This window comes from Balaenoptera physalus (genome assembly GCF_965194825.1).
Source record: "Balaenoptera physalus genome assembly, chromosome: 1".
Lineage (NCBI taxonomy): Eukaryota > Metazoa > Chordata > Mammalia > Artiodactyla > Balaenopteridae > Balaenoptera > Balaenoptera physalus.
The window spans coordinates 46662744-46680717 of record NC_138882.1 but is presented as its reverse complement, the minus strand read 5'-3'; the positions used below and the strand labels follow the sequence as shown (position 1 = coordinate 46680717).

At 37.8% G+C, this 17974-nt stretch overlaps 1 protein-coding gene and 1 long non-coding RNA gene across 3 annotated transcripts in view; both read right to left on the bottom strand.

Moving 5' to 3' along the window:
* The window catches only part of NIBAN1 (niban apoptosis regulator 1), a 169007-nt gene that overhangs the window by 41944 nt on the left and 109089 nt on the right, over window positions 1-17974 (bottom strand). The gene's annotated exons all lie outside the window — the stretch shown is intronic.
* Window positions 735-16377, bottom strand: LOC309666495. The gene is made up of 3 exons (XR_014267124.1): window positions 16256-16377; window positions 8289-15921; window positions 735-7916 (listed from the first exon to the last, which is right to left on the bottom strand). It is a non-coding gene; the product is annotated as an uncharacterized lncRNA (long non-coding RNA).

Here is a 17974-nt window from a genome sequence, read left to right as displayed (position 1 = left end):
GGCATGTCCCAAGAATCAGGTTTTCAAATTGAAGTGTTTTCTTCCTTGTCATTTATTTATTTATTTATTTGGTTAGGCAATTGATTTAGTGTTTAATCTTAGAGGTTTGGAAAACACAAGTTAAGGTCTTGGTATAAAATTGACAACAAGGGGGCTGTGATATGGGGCTCAGTACACTGGGAGGAACTATACCAATTGAGATGGAAACTATAATTACTACATTGAGATTCAAAACTGACTCATGTGCTCTTATTTTTAACAGCTGTTTTCATTTCCAGCCTAAGGAAACAAAGAGATGGAAGAAAATGTGGTACTTAGATGGAGTGAGTATTGCCAGACCCATGAACCTGGGAATGAGGTTTAAGTTCTTCAAGTCCTTACAAGAAGCATCAGTTTACTTCTTTCTTCCCTAGCTGACCTCAGTAACCGGAGGAGGTATCTGAAATCATGGCCATACCATCTATATCTATATACATATATATGTAAAGAAAACTATGACACTCCCCTTGATGGTTGCTTTTTCAAAGACCTTAGGAGAAAATAACTGAAGAAATGAGATTTGGAGGCAATGATATGGGAGCCAGAGAGAAGTCAAGGAAGAAGTGGAAGAGCTAGAATGCAGCAGTGGCACAGGATGAGGCACCTTAATATAGGTGGAGAAGAAAAGTATTAGCAATCAAATGGACCATAAAGGAAATTATAGTCATTGAACAGCAGTAATGAAGTTTAAAAGAATAAGGGCATGAATCTCCATTCTGGACTCTACCATTAAGCCAGACTTACACTGGATTTAAACTACTCTTCTTCCATATGGTAAATAGGACCTAATCACTGATTTCATCATTAGATTTTTAGATTATAAATGGATTAAAGTAATTTATATAAAACTTTTAGAACACTATCTGTCATGTAATAAGTTGCTTTATGGATATTGGTTCTCATGATTATAAACAAAGTCCAATAGAAACTGCCAGATCATTAAGGAAATAAAGACAAAGGTTTGCTTTGTAAAGGACAGAACTACATTGTAATGCTCATATGATCTTCACTTTTTCTAAGTTGTTTGCAAAGGCATTGCTGAACTCAGCCAGAATGTACAGGTGTTTGAAAGAAACCAGATTTTCAGTTATTTAATCTACTTCCTGCCACAGATCCCATGGGAATAAATTCTGGGATCATAATCACCCATGCTCCTGCCAACAGGAACTTGAGAGTTAGTTCCATGGCCCCCAGAATCAACAATGGTTTTTGGTCTTTCGGCCCTCTCCTGCAAGCTGACTTAGAAAAATGGCAGGCATCAGCTCAAACTCTACTTTTCCAACATGCTGTAGTTATGAGGATGATCAAGGAGACAGACGTGCTGGGGAGAACTTAGGCATCATTAAATCCAGCTCCTTCAATTTACGGATGAGGAAACTGGAAGAAGAAATGGTTAATTTCTTAGCTGAAGGTCACACAGCTGGTCAGAATCAGAGCCAAGAGTTGAAAAAGTGGCTCTGGCATGTCATAAGCAGCCTTGGCATTCATTCTTACTTAAATCATAGACTATGAGAGTTAGAACTGATCTCAAAGGTCACCCACCCCAAGCTCTTTTCAGTGCTGGGAGACTTCAGAATCCCTGAGACACTCGTCCAGCCTTAGCTTGAATATTTCCAGTGACAGGAGGCTCACAATTTAATGAAATAGTCTTTTTTGTCACTGAACTGTTGTAATTATTTGAAAATTTTTCCTTCTGTTGAGCCAAAATCTGTTTCCATGAACTCTCATTGATCCTGCTTCTGCCTTTCAGAGCAAAATAGACAAGTTTACTCTTCTTCCATATGGTAACTAAAAGATAGCTGAGTATCCTTATTTTCCTGCAATCATTCTTTAAACAATATAGTTTGGGGATTTTTAAAAACTTGGCCCTCCTTTTTCCTTCCTTCCCTTAGTGACCAATTTGAATCTGTCAATATCTTTCTTAAATTTGGACCTAGACTGAATACAACACAAAGAGTATTGTCTAACTAGTGCAAATTATGTAAAGTAGAAAGATTACTTTCCTTTTTCTGGTCCTTAACCTCTTTTTTAATCAACCATAGCATACTGTTGGCTCATACATTTCTTGTAGTCCAATAAATCCCTACAACTTTTTCGTAAAAAACCCTTGTCAATCTAAGCCTTTTCTAACCTATACTTCTGCTTTTGATTTTGAAGTGCAGGCTTTAACATTACCCCTGTTAAATTACAACTTACCGTGATCAGTTCAGTGCCCTAGAGCCTGCCAAAATCATTAAAAAATTGTAATTCTGCCCCCAGACTCCCTTTTACCTCGGTATCATTCGAAAATTTGGTGGGCTTAACCTTCTGTGTTTCTATCCAACTCACTGACAAAAACATTCATCAGATCAAAGGTGAGGACAGAGCCCTGGGAAACTCTAAACATTTTAGGAGACATGTGGGAGACACATCTTGGCCATTCACTCAACAGTCACATCCTCGGGACCAAGACATGTCTATTTTCCTTAGTCCCTCCCTAGTCCTCATCTGTGCAGCTGCATGGAAAACTCATATTTGGGAGACATGATTAAGGACTTTTGCAAGAGAAAGAAAGCTTCTCTAGGACCCTTGGGGACAATTATTCAGGGGGCCAGCCAGAGGGAAATCGTTTTTGTTTTTTTTCCACTTATACGGATTTACTGCATGTCTGAGTCAACTGAAACGCCAAAGCTCCAAGGCCTATGTAGTCATTCTGGATTTTGACTCTGGCTGCTGTGTCGGGACTCCCTGACTCGGGCTGGGTTTGGAAGCTGCCTTGTTATTTTATTTTATTGGTAAACGGTGCCAAGCCATGTTAGCTGATCTGCCTGGTGATTTGTGAAAGTTATGTAACAGCATTACTCACTACACTGCTATGGGGTTCATCTCACTAATGTATGCTTCTAAACTGTCTTCAGCTTCAGGTCACATGTCGTCTCTTTTTAGGGGACCTGCAGCAAGGCTGTTTGTCCTATTTTCTCTTCCAGAGCAGAGAAGCAGCACTGGGGAAAGTAACCAACATTTACTGAATACTATCACGGAGTATGAACCGTAAGAGATGTTTACACACACTATCTCATATAATCCTTCCAATAATCCCATTAGGTAGGAATTCATAGTCCCACTTTAAGGCTGACAAAGAAACTGAGTTTCAGAAAGGTTAACTAATCCGTTTAAGCTAGTATATGGACAAGCAAGACCTATTTGCTTCCAATGTCCTGTTATAACACTCTATGGTTTTATTTTTTTAACTTTTTATTTTGAGATAATCATAGATTCACATTTTTATAAGAAATAATACAGAGATATCCAATATATCCTCACCCAGTTTTCCCTAATGGAAATATCTTGCAAAAACTATAGTACAATATCACAAGCAGGAAATTGACACTGATTCAATCCAGCCACCTTATTCAGATTTCATCAGTTTTACATGCACAGGTGTGGTGTGTGTGTGCATGTGTGTGTGTGTGTGTGTGTGTGTGTGTGTTGTGGTTTAACTTTAAAATTATTTTATTTTATTTTTTTATATCTTTATTGGAATATAACTGCTTTACAATGTTGTGTTAGTTTCTGCTGTACAACAAAGTGAATCAGCTATAGGTATACATATATCCCCATATCCCTCCCTCTTGAGCCTCCCTCCCACTCTCCCTATCCCACCCCTCTAGGTCATCACAAAGCATCAAGTTTATCTCCCTGTGCTATGCAGCAGCTTCCCACTAGCCATCCATTCTATACAGTTATTTTAAATTTTATTTCCTTCTCAAAGTTTAGAATCATATAATTCTGGAATTTGACTATGTCACAGGGATCATTCAGTCCAAACCACTCATTTAATTAGTGAGCAGGTTGAGGGCAAGATAGAATGTGATATGCATTATTAAAAACAAAACAAAAGAAAACCCTCTCATTGGAATTAAAAATGAATGATGTCTGTTCTAATGAAATGGTAATAAAAGTTTTTATTTTTATTAAAAAACTTATTTATTCATGACCAACTTAAGCAAATATTTATTACCAAATTGTAAATAATAACTCTTATGAGAACTAGCCCCAGGTTTACTTAGAAGTCCCTGAATAGTACTCTGTGAACTGCCAGACGAAAATATTCATCTACTGGCCAAATCATGTCTGTGTTAGTGAGCACAGACCTACCAGGAAGAGAAGAGGAATAAGCCAAGAATGTACACCTCCTAAAGATCCAGGCACCCCAGAATGAATTATAATGGTGTTACTCTAGGTGAAAATACAAAGATATGAGAACTCACTCTGAGGATATAAAAGACTTCTTAAATAAATGGAAAAAAGGTGTTTCTATTGTTTTGATAGAATGTTTTGACTATGCAGAAAAACTGTATGCCTCATCTAGCTAAAAGTGGTACATCTCATGAATTTTTGACTTGTCAATAAATATTAAAAGGCTGTTTGTTAACACAGAAGATGAAGTGGGGATTACCAAAACAAGTGAAGACAAACTAACCCCATTTCCTTTAAATAAATTACATTGGTAGAATACCTACCATTGACTTTGGAGACATCCTGTATCTAGATTTTAGCAAGACAAATATTAGAGTTTTGCATAATTTTGACTGACACACTGAAGAAATTTAGATTAGTTGATAACGCAAATAAACATAATGCAGTGGGTAAACAGCCTAAATGATGGGTGCTGGTTAAAGGGCTGATGTTACAGACATCTTAGAGAAAAACATTTTCAATTACTTGGAAAAGGTAATATATAGACAGACAGACAGATAGAGATAGATAGGTAACCAGGGTTTCGCTTAACTGTGAGCTCAGTACAAGTCAGTGGTGTGATACAGTTGTACATAAAGCAGGTGAGGTTAGACCACAGGAATGTGGAATATACCAAAGACAATGACGGTTACAGATAGATTCTGACATACACTACTCTGAGCTTATCATTATATACTTCCAGCTCATGCTGAGCAACAGAATATTTTATAAAAAATTTAAAAATAAAGAAAAAAATGTGGAGTATTCTGAAGAAGACCAAGTAAATGAGGAATCTCACAACCTTGGAAAGAAAAAACCTAGAGGGAAGAATTCTTTATTTGTGTGAAGATCTGCAATGTAAAAGAGGACTGGATTTGTTCCTTGTAGATTCCAGATACTAGAGTCAGGATAGCATGGTCCAAAGTAGAGTGTGGCAGATTTTGACTCAATATTATGACTCAAAATTTCTAACATTTAGATTTATCTTAGAGTGAAATAGGCTCCAATAAGTTGCCAAAAGTTCCCCTCCAAGAGGAAGTGCTCCATCAGGGCTGAGTTACCTTGTAGAAGGTGTACGGACTTGCTTAAATCTCTCTATTATACACTGTCATGACATTGTGTACCTCCTCACCACAGCACTTAGAACAATTATAATTTCATAGTTGTTAGTATAATCATTTAAATATGCCTTTTCCCTAGACTGTAAGCTCTAGGAAGACAGGAGACTGCTGTTTGCATTCATCATTGCATCCTCAATCCCTGGTCTAGTGTCTGGCACATAAGACAGAAAGAGAAAGAGGGAAAAGAAATGAGGGAAGGAAGGAGGAAAGAAAGAGAGGAAGGGAGAAAGGGAGGAAGGGAGGGATTCAAATACTAGAGAGAGGGCTGGATTAAATCTCTTTGTAAATTTCCTTCTAAACTGAGATTTCTTGATTACAAACAAAACCCAAGCATTGCAAATGAATCACATTCTCTTAATGAGTCTTTTCCCTACCGTTGTAAAGAATTTCTGAAGGAAATGGATGTCCTCATCCCAATGCTTCTCAGACTTTGGCGAGCATCAGAATCTGCTGCAGGGCTTGCCGAAGCAGACTGTTGGGCCCCACCCCAGAGTATCTGATTCAGCAGGTCTGAACTAGGGCCCAAGAATGTGCATTTCTAACAAGCTCTTCAGGTGATTCTGTTGCAGGTGGTTTACAGACCAGATTTTGAGAAAACAAATTACAGAGAAGAAAGAGATACAGTAGAAGACTGTGGCTCTTGAATGCTTAGGGTCTTAATGAGGGCTTTCCCTCATTATCAGGTTAAGAAATGTCCCCTCTGTCAACTGTTCACCTATTTAACACAAATGAACCCTTCTACTTACTCAAAGTGATGTATAAAAATAGTCCTATGACGAAGGCTTATCAGAGATATGTGGATAAGGAGCCACTTTAGGCAGGTTCATAAGGACATCATCTCATGCAACTAGAACTCTACCCGTGGAAGGCAACTCCCACTCACTTCAGAGGCAATCATTGTCTGGACATAAATCCTCAGATGCAACCCTAGTTAAACCTCATTTTCCCTTTTTTGGTACTCAGTGGATATGTGGACTATATCTTCTGCGGCAGCCTTCTTTTCTTCAGCATATATTATCTCACTTTCTTTAACTTAATTTTTTTCAAAGTCTCAAAGAGATAAAAATGACCTATGCTCTTATCTCTTCCAAAGGTAAGGATAGTGTAATCGAACTCCTGGTAAGGAAAGAGGAAATAGTTTATTCTTTCCAAATACCGTGAAGATACTCTGTGCCCTGAAGCTAGGTTCACTGAATATGTCTTCCATGGCCCTGAAAGAGTTTGTCTATCACCCTATGTATCTAAGATACCTGGGCAGAGTCAGGCCAAGAGAACAATGACACAATCAGTCATTTCCCATCTGCCCAGGACAAACATATATGGCTTTATATGGGTGAGATTTATATTCTAAGACAGTGAGTGCAGAACTGTTTCCCAATCCTCTAATAACTATTTGTGGAGATGATGCTGAAATGCCTCAGGAGGAAAAAGTAATTACACCCAAAACCCTAAGCAAAACAAATGAAGACTATCTAATTTACTCTTTAAAGTGTGAATTTTAAAAGAGTTCCCTATGTAATGTTTATAGGCCGTTGTGGCAGTGCACACACTCGGGTAATCTTTCAGCTCAGACCATGGAAACTGGGTCAGGTGCCTCCCACTGAAATTGTGGGGAGTTGTGTGGCTTACTCCCTGAAGGCAAAAACCTAACCACACAACCTGGACACAATTTAAAGCAAGCTTGAGTGTTCAAATGCATAGGGAAGATGCTCCTCTAGCCACAGACTTGTCTTTCACTTTTGATGACATTGTCTCTTATTCCTGGAAATAACTGTTTACACATGGGTCTTGGTATAATTTGTCACTGCAGAACACAATAATATTAGGGAAATTCTTCCTGGCTGATTCTCTGGATGACCTTAATATTGTGAGTTCAGAACACCTTGCCTAGTCTGTGGAAGCATGCTTCTACAAGTAAAGGAAGAGATTTACATTAGGGAACAAATCACTGGTGCTAACTGGCATCACTTCACCATATCCTAGCCTGACACACCCACAGAGTGTCCTGCTGTCTGATGATGTATCTGGGGATTTCTCACTCATCATCATCATTTATCATCACCAGTGATTAATAATAGCGTCCACCTTGTACTTGTCAGAAGATTTTACAGTTTACATCTCATTTGATTCTCACAGCAATCTCATGAGACAGGTAAGCCAGATGTAATCATTCCCAGGTAGAAAATGGAAAGAAGTGAAAATCAAAGAAGTTTAAGTCATTGCCCAAGGTCAGATGAATACATAACTCCTTTTATCAGGTCATCAAATGAAAGTTAAAATAATCGGCAGAAAGAAAATTTCTACTCACATACAGACTCAATATCAAAAAGGACCTAAACTTACTTAAAACTTCTAACTACAACAGAAGTTGTAACTACTTTTATCTAGGATAAAATATCTCAGTTTCCTATATTATTTATAACAGTTTCCCAAAGACCTAAAAAATTAAGTTGACCCATGCGCCATTCCCTTCCTAAGTAGGGATGGCAGCCACAGACTCCTGGAACCCATTATCCTGCCCTGATTAAGAAAGTGAGCCTAGGGGCTTCCCTGGTGGCGCAGTGGTTGAGAATCCGCCTGCCAATGCAGGGGACACGGGTTCGAGCCCTGGTTTGGGAAGATCCCATATGCCACGGAGCAACTGGGCCCGTGAGCCACAATTACTGAGCCTGCGCGTCTGGAGCCTGTGCTCCGCAACAAGAGAGGCCGCGATAGTGAGAGGCCAGCGCACTGCGATGAAGAGTGGTCCCCACTTGCCGCAACTAGAGAAAGCCCTCGCACAGAAACGAAGACTCAACACAGTCATAAATAAATAAATAAAAGAACGTGAATTTCTTTAAAAAAAAAAAAAAGCAAACTGGGCTATTCATTTCAGAAAAAAAAAAAAAAAAAAAAAAAAAGAAAGTGAGCCTAGCTAATCCACGGCCTCCTCCTTAGGTTTGGGGGGTCAGTATATAGTTTAGTCCTCAGATTCTTAGGGACCAGATCACTTTATAAAAACTAGGAACTTCAGCAGTCATGTACCAATAAAAAGTGTCCACATTCCTGACCTATTACAAGAAGGGGCAGTGTTGTCAACAGAGTTCTTTTTAATTTCTGGGTTAGCTGAGCCTATTATATGTACCAATTTTGCAAAATTGTTTTAAGCCAAAAGACACTTTGAAAGCATCTTGCTACTGGGGAGGCTGAAGGCCTATGACTCTACAGCAGCATATACTGTGCCACTAAATGATCCATTGAATGTGCTTTATAGGGTAAGTATGTGTTTTATCATGAAAACTCTTAAGCATTCACAGTGATTTTCAGTAAAGTCCAAGGAGCATCTTGTTTAATAAGTTGGTTAACAACAAGTTTAAGCAAAACATGATAGGATTACTGAATGGAATATCATGCAGTCACTAACATAACAATTATGATGACTTAGACAAACTGTGGAAAAGCAGTTTGGGGAAATTTTTAATTGCAAAATCCAGATTATAAAAATTACACATACATCCTGATTAAACCATGTAAAATATGCACCCATAGAAGCATTGACTGGAAGGGAATGCATAGGAAATGGGAAGTGAGTTACGGGGACTTTGTATTTGTGACTCAAACTTTATGAAATGTATTATTATCCTTAGGAAGATTCGTGCTGACCTAATGACTTTGTTTTGTTTTGTTTTGTTTTACCAATCCTCTCATGACCATGAGCAATATTTGCCCCTCCAGAGTCAAAACAGTCCCGTGGCAGTTTGTCTCTTAAATCCTCAGAGCACCAGCAGTTGCCAAATCGTGGCATGTTCCATGATCCCAACATTCAGGGTCCATAATGAAGTGTCTGTCAATTAACTGATGTGAGTGGAACAGCCTTTCTCTCCCTCAGGACAGGTGGGACCCAAGTCTGGTTCCTCATTCAGGCCATCAAGCAGTTTCCAGTGTGATTTCAACTGAAGAGGTCATGCTTTTTGTCCTCTCCTTAACCATATTGTTTAGTGTGGTTCACTCAGAATAGGTCTCTGCTGACTCCTTCAAGTGTTTGTCTTCACAAATGGAGGGCAAACCCTTACATCTTGGAGCCCTTTGAGTTTGTGACAAATATCCTTTGAAGTATTCCTATCCTCAGCTTACCATGAAAATTGAACAGGGCCACAGGATGACATAATGTCCTTGAGGACGAGGACGGTCATATTCATCACTGTATCCTAAGGCCATAGCACAGTGCCTGGCACCAAATGTTCTTTTGAATAGACCAATGAACAAAGAAATGAATGACTCAGTAATTCAGAGGCAGCCTAGAATAGTGCGGACAACCGTCTAAAGGGAATAAAAACTGGGTGCTATTTCTACTTCTGCCACTTTGGCTGTGGGACTTGAGGTGAGTTACTTTGCTACTTTGGGCCTAATTCATCTCACTTGAAATGAGAGGCTATCAGGTCTCCGTTTTTGGCTATGAAATAGTGTAATCCTATGATAAACTGCAAGTACAGCTAGTTTATCAACATTTGGATAGTGCTTTCCATGACAGTGTTCCAACTTGGGGATATAAAGTTCCAGCTGCAGGACCACTTCATCCTTTACTTCACACTAAACTTTCTCTCTCTCTTGCAAATAATGTGTCTTTCTCTGAGCAGCAGAAAGTAATCAGCGTGGCTATTAGAAAATATTAACTTACATACGTGGCTTTCATTACATATTCTATTGGCTAGCGCTGATCTAAATTTCTTGGCCCTCGCCTTTCCCCTTTCATTAACCTAAATACCAGTTCAGTTTGTGGTTGTTATAACTGGGCTCCCCACCTGGGCTTTAATTTAATTAATTACGCCAATAAAATGGTGAAAATACTTGTTTGCCATTTCATGATCTATGAGAAGATTATAGTAAAACTGATTTGTCTTATGTAGAACATTAAATCATTGACTTAAGTCATATAGGCTTGGTCTCTAAAATACCCTTATTTTTTCTTGAAAAAGTAGAATCTGCCTGATATCTCTTAACTTTTAACAAAAGCATCTTGATTTACAAAATCTTCCAGTTCTCCAGGAACACCATCATATTAGTTTGGGTGTTTATTTAAGTGTAAACTATAAGATTATGAAAAGACTCTATCTCAGCCAGAAACTTCTCTTTTATAAAATGCTGTAGAATAGAACATATTATATCCTTTATCCAAATCAGAACTATCAGGTGGGATACAGGTCGGTTCTTGATTATCTTTGTTGACTAAGGAAAGCGATGACAATGACAATTCTTAAAACTTTGTTTGCTTCTGTATTTTGTGTCTACATTTTAATTCAGAAGAGTCTGATGTCCCAGTGATTCACCCTCTATTAAAACAAAGAACAAAGTTGCCTAATGGGGAACTAAGTTGTGCTCGGCTCTTCCTCCTTCCTTACTTTAAGTGGTGGCGTCTCAGACCGATGCTGGTTGAAACTACTCCCTTCTTTTTCCTTCTTTTGCTCCTTATCCAGCTCCACCACCCCTACATATGCACTCACATGTATGCACACGTGTGTACACACACCCAGAAACAAATCTTTCCCTGGGCTGCGGGAAGTAATCAATACTGGCTCTAAAGGCTTCCCTCAGGGTAACAGAAGGGAAAGTGGAGGTCAAAGAGACTCTAGACCAGCACTGCCTGGTAGAAATATAATGAAAGCCACATACGCGATTTTAAATTTTATAGCAGCCACATCATGAAAGTAAAAAGAAAGTTAAGATTAACAATATATTTTATTTAAACCAATATATCCAAAATATGTAAGCAATATAAAAATTATTAATGAGATAGTTTACATTCTTTCTTTCTTTCTTTTTTTTTTTACTAAGTTTTCGAAATCTGGTGAGTATGTTACACTTTCAGCACATTTCATTTCGGACTATCCACGTTTCGAGTGATCAGTAGCCACATGCGGCTAGTGGCCACCACGTTAGACTGCACAGCTCTGAATGTTCATGGTTTAAGTTCTATTGTTTATCTGAGTGGGGGCAGAGGAAGGAGGCAATAAAAGAGGGCACGCTACTGCACGCCTGAATGGTATTCCAGCAGCATGATTGCAAAGGAGATGTATTCAGATGTATTCCTACTCTAAATCAATAAAGAAGGAAGAGACCTGACTTTAATTCATCGTTACACACATAGCACAGTTCATCTACTAGAAGAATCCTAGGAGCACAATAATGCACGAAAATAAGAAATAAGATGACTTGCAACAAGTCCTTATATGGATTAAGGTTAGAGTTTAAGACCCTTGACAACTGTATCTCACTCATAAGCCCCGCCCCATGGGCACTGAGGAATCCTTATGGCTTTAACTTGGAGGGCCCTCTAACAACAATGCCGTATCAGAATAGTTCTGCTGAGTGTGGCTAACCACCAACAGACATATGAGATGAGATCATTTCCAAACAGGATACAGCCTTACAGCAATCTGCTATATTTGTAGCAGCAAATTGTTCACCCCTCTCTTATGTTCCACCAGAAAGAAAAAAACAGCTACAATGCTTGATGGATTTAGGTGCCTCCTGTTCCTATTGTGGACAATCTCAGTAGTTGCTATAGACTTGAATTACATGATGTAATCAACTCATTCCATGGAACTATTTGGAAGAATTGGTCTGATGAGCTAATCCTCTTATGGTAAAACAGAGAAAGAGGAAATAAAAAGAAAACCTCAATTCCTGTGTTGGAAGTATCAGAGCTTCTGAATGCATGAGAGAGAGAGAGAGAGAGAGAGAACATGCACGCACATCTCTTACCTTGATGTGTTAGTTATAAGCAAATACCTCTTGAGTATTCACAGCTCTTTATGGTATTTTTACCACTAAGGAAGACATGATGGAATCATAGGACTAGAATGGACTTTTAATGTCTAGTTCATTTCTCTACTAGTAGGGGAGCATTTATTTATTTAATAACTGAAATACCACATAAATTATTCCAGACCTATGATCATTATTCATAATAGTAAAAGCTAATACTTATTAAGTAGTACATTCCGTGTGTGGGTTTACAAATCAAAATTAATCAAGTTTAAGTCATTCAGAGGACATTCTCTCGGTCTTTCCATACATCACATTTTAGAACACAAGAGTTCTCGTTCTCAGGCAGTTCTCCCTTGTGGGTGACCTACATTTCTCATGTTACAATTGAGAACATTTCTGCAAGTAGCATCTTCAATGGAGTTAGAAACACCATTGGAAAATCAATATTGTGTCTTCCCAGACCTTTTCTTTCAAGCTGAGTAATACAAGTATCTCTAAGATTCCTTACAGTTTTTATTTTTCAACCCCGTACTTACATTTTTGAATCTCCTCTGATAGCACTCTACAACTCCACATTTCTTAAGTTTTTAGGCTGGGCGTAGTTCCCCTTATTTAATTTAATATTAACATAACCTTATTTAATATAAACTTATTATATTTAATATAACCTTATTTTATACTGCAGCCTGCCCTCACCCCTTCACTTCTAGCACCCTTAAACCCCCTTAATCTCCTCTACTATTTTTCCATAGCACTTATTACTTTTTATCATATTTCATAATTTGCTCATTTACTATATTTATGGTTTATTTGCTGTCTCCACCATCGGTCCCTAACTAGAATATAAGTGCACAAGAACAGGGATCTTTGTTTTGCTCATTGCTGTACCCTGAGCTCCTAGAATAGTCCTTGGCACGTAGTATATGCTCAATAAATATAGACCTGATCAATGTAAATTCACACAGTTTCTAATTAAGTTAATGTATAAGTATTCATCTAGACACACGTTTCTAGCTGATTGGTAAGTATATCGGGCAAGACACAATTAAATGTCTAAATTTAAATAAATGTTTATTTTATTACAATAGAGAAGAAAACTGGGTTATACTGGAAGTACTTATTCTTTAAAAAGTTTGTTACTCTTCAGTAGCAAGGATTGGGAGTACTGATTATTTCTGTTTTATTCCCATATTTTTCTAATTATGAACACTAAGTCCACAAATCTAGAATATTCAGAGTTATGTTCACTCACTTCTCAATTTAAATATAGGTATCAAATATTAAATCTATTTTAGGCTCCTAACACCTTTACCTGTATTATAAGTTAGACCTCATAATTTTAGATTAAAAAATATTGTGCCTACGTGCTATCTGGAGAAAACAGACCCAACTTCCATTTTTTAAACAGCAATTTTATTGATGTGGGTTTATTTTTGATCCCCATTTTATCCCCAATGCTTATTATGGTGCCTAAAATATAGTAGGGGGAATCTTAAATTATTTATTTATTTATTTATTTAATGAAAAATAATTCTGGCAAACTAGGAAAAATTTGACAAAAGACATTTGGGGGAAAAGCAATAAATACAGTGTATTCTAAAAAATTTAAAAGTAGGGAAAAAGTGATAACTGATTGATGTAGAACTGAGAAAAATCATATTTCAACCAGAATCATTGCACCTATGGCCTAATCCCTATCATATATTCACTCACTCACCAAACACTGGTTGAACATGTTCTATGTATGAGTCACTGTGAAGAATTCTCTGAATAGAAGGGAAAAAGATTTGGTTCATAGGCATGAAGTTTACTGTAGGAAATAATGATAAATCCATCATCTCTTCACCATTGTATCCCCAGCACCCCAAACAACCACAGGGCAGATGTTCAATTTGGTAAAAGTGGTACAAAGAATGGCTAATTATCCATAAGACAGTAAAGGGTGTAATAAATGCTATCAGAGAAAGCGAAGGGCCATGGGAGTTAAGAAGGGAAAGGAGTCTCTCTGGTTTGGGATGGGAACGTTTTCCTGGAACAGGGAGCTAAGTGGACAAGGATAGGCTGACTTGCGGCAGGTGGCGGGTGTTCAGGGCAAACGGCGGAGCACGATGCAAAGCAAAGAGGCAAACCACACAGAGCACATACGACCTGTCCTCGCCAAACAGCATTTCCTGTTTTCAGATATCTGAGCTACGAAATCTTCAAACCTACTTGCAGAAAGGGGTTTTAACTTATATTAAGTGCAGATATAAAATTATGTGGTTATAAAGGCTTCGAAAAGAGTACAAGGCAGTGAGGTCTGGAGTCCGAGAGGCCTAGGGGCTTCCTAACTGTGACCAAGATGCTGTTGTGTTGTACGGGGCACCGTGCAAAGGACTGAGGACAGAGACTGGCACTTGTGGCTTCTCTACAGCTGCTAGTAGCTTTCCTTCCTCTCCTTCACTCAGTGTCCTAACTGCAGCCTTGAGCTTACTTGGCAGGAAAAGCGCACATTACAGGCATACCTTGGAGATACTGCGGTTCAGTTCCAGACCGCTACAATAAAGCAAATATCCCAATAAAGGGAGTCACATGAATTTTTTGGTTTCCCACTGCATATAAAAGTTAGGTTTACACTATACTGTAGTCTATTAAGTGTGCAGTAACATTATGTCTAAAAAACAATGTATATTCCTTGATTAAAAAATATCTTATTGCTAAGAAATCCTAACCATCATGAGCCTTCAGTGAGTCATAATCTTTTTGCAATAGTAACAACGAAGATCACTGATCACAGATCACCATAACAATAATAATAATTAAAAAGCTTGAAATATTGCAAGACTTGCCTAAATGTGACACAGAGACATGAAGTGAGCAAATGCTGTTGGAAAAATGGCGCCAATAGACTTGCTTGATGAGGAAGAGCCACAAGCCTTCTATGTGTAAAAAATGCAGTATGCGCAAAGTGCACTAAAGCAAAAGCACAACCAAACAAGGTTTGGCTGTACAACACTCTAGTGTATCCCCATCAGTGTGAGTCTGGTCTTTAAAAAGAGTTTTTTAATCCTCCACAGAATATGACATGTAATAAGTTAATACTTTCTAAAGTAATTTATAAATTAATGCAATTGCATTGGAATTCCAGCAGGCATTAGGGGATACTTAGCTACAATGAGTGTGAATTCATAAAAAAGACTATATGCCTAAAGTAGTCAAGAAAAATATAACATGAATGAATTGTAAGGGGAAACTTCTCTTATCAGATATAAGAACATACAACAAAACTCTACCGTAATAGAATCAAAATCGCATTAACATGGGAATAAATAGATCAATGAAAAATAAAAGAGAATATTTAGATAACCTAAAGATTATATATATAATGTTATATGGCAAAGATAGTAGCTTATTCAATTATTCAGTGGGGAAGGTTAGATTTAATAAATGGTGCTGGCACAACTGGTTATCCACTAATATACATATATACACGTGATTTTCAGGCAGACTAGAGATTTAAATATTAAAAATAAAGCAATATAAAAACTTCAAGAAAAATCAAGGGAAATTACATAATAAGCTAGGGGTAGGGGAAATCTTAACAAAGGCAGGAAATCCAAAAGCCATAAAACAAAAGATAGACACATTTGACTGTATAAAAATGAGACATCTTTGCATGGCAAAATATATCATACTTAAAGGTTAATGACAATATGATTAAATTGCTCCCAAATCTCTATATAGGTCCTTGATGTATTACATCTAATCTGAAAATATCTTGTTTACATTTATTTCACAGCTTTTCCTTCTTTAAAACCTGTAACTCGGGCTTCCCTGGTGGCGCAGTGGTTGAGAATCTGCCTGCTAATGCAGGGGACACGGGTTCGAGCCCTGGTCTGGGAAGATCCCACATGCCGCGGAGCGACTGGGCCCGTGAGCCACAACTACTGAGCATGCGCGTCTGGAGCCTGTGCTCCGCAACAAGAGAGGCCGCGACAGTGAGAGGCCCGCGCACCGCGATGAAGAGTGGCCCCCACTTGCCGCAGCTAGAGAAAGCCCTCGCACAGAAATGAAGACCCAACATAGCAATCAATCAATCAATCAATCAATCTTAAAAAACAAAAAACAAAAAACAAAAAACAAAAAAAAACCTGTAACTCATTTGAGAGATTGTGGGTGACAAAATATGTTAACTGTATTATCAGTGCTAATAAATTAGATTTTTTCATTTTTCTCTGGATTATCTGGGGGGGGAGGGGTTCCATTCCAGACACATGTGTGTCTCCTATTGTAATCATAGTTTGTAACTGTAAACTGACAGGTTCCTTTTGGTGTCTGTAATCCTGGTTCATTTAAGAAAGATTACCATTTTAAAAAAAAAAAAGAAAGATTACTATTACAGAAAGTGTAACATTTTCTCAAAAACTTTCCCTATGCCTCTGTAGAGAAAAACATCTTTAAATATATGTGAAATGTTCTCATTTTTGAAATATGGGTGGCAAAAAACCCCAATATGATTAGCTAATGACAACAGATAAATGATGAATTTGAGAAAAATGTTTTTAATGAAGAGATAGAAAAGAGTTACTATCTGCAGATGAATGGATAAAGAAGATGTGGCACATATATACAATGGAATATTACTCAGCCATAAAAAGGAACGAAACTGAGTTATTTGTAGTGAGGTGGATGTACCTAGAGACTGTCATTCAGAGTGAAGTAAGTCAGAAAGAGAAAAACAAATACCATATGCTAACACATATATATGGAATCTAAAAAAAAAAAAGAAAAAAAATGGTCATGAAGAACCTAGGGGCAGGACAGGAATAAAGATGCAGATGCAGAGAATGGACTTGAGGACATGGAGGGGGGAAGGGTAAGCTGGGATGAAGTGAGACAGTGGCATGGACATATATACACTACCAAACGTAAAATAGCTAGTGGGAAGCAGCTGCATAACACAGGGAGATCAGCTCGGTGCTTTGTGACCACGTAGAGGGGTGGGATAGGGAGGGTGGGAGGGAGGGAGATGCAAGAGGGAAGAGATATGGGGACATATGTATATGTATAACTGATTCACTTTGTTATACAGCAGAAACTAACACACCATTGTAAAGCAATTCTACTCCAATAAAGATGTTTAAAAAAAAAACTTACTATCTGAATTTTCACAGAGCTCTTACAAGAAAATAACCAAAATAGGGAGTGGGGGTAGAGAACAAAAGAATGAATGAATGAATGAAAATGGTCAAAGAACATCGATGGACAATTCACATAAAAGTAAATTCACAAGGCCAATAAATACTGGATAAGATGCTTGGACTCAATGATGGTAGTCAAAGAAAGGGCACTCTATGTATCAAGGAGATTCACTCCCCCCGCCCACTTCAGCTTGTCACAGCAGAAAAAAGAGCAAAAAGGCCTATTAGTGACAGGAATGCAGAAAAAAGAGTGCTCTCATACACTGTAGAAATGTGAAATTTTACAATTCATCAGAAAATTAATCTGGCAACATCTACTAAATTAAAAATACATTTACCTTTAAACTTAGTAATTCTACTTCCTGTTCACTGCCTCAGAGAAAAAAGAACATGAGGATACATGCACAAGGATATTTATTTCATCATGAATTATAGTGGTAAAGCAGGAAACAAAGTTAAGGCTGTCAATAAGAGAATGGTTGAATAATGCAGGACACAAACCATGAAATATTATATGGCCACTAACAAATGAATCATAACTATGCCAATTGACTTGGATAGATTTCCATGAGGCCCTATTGAGTAAGAAAAACAAAAATGCAGAAAAGTATGTATCACATACTTTTAATACAGTCTTATTAAAAAAAAACAGTGACCACAAAAACCCCT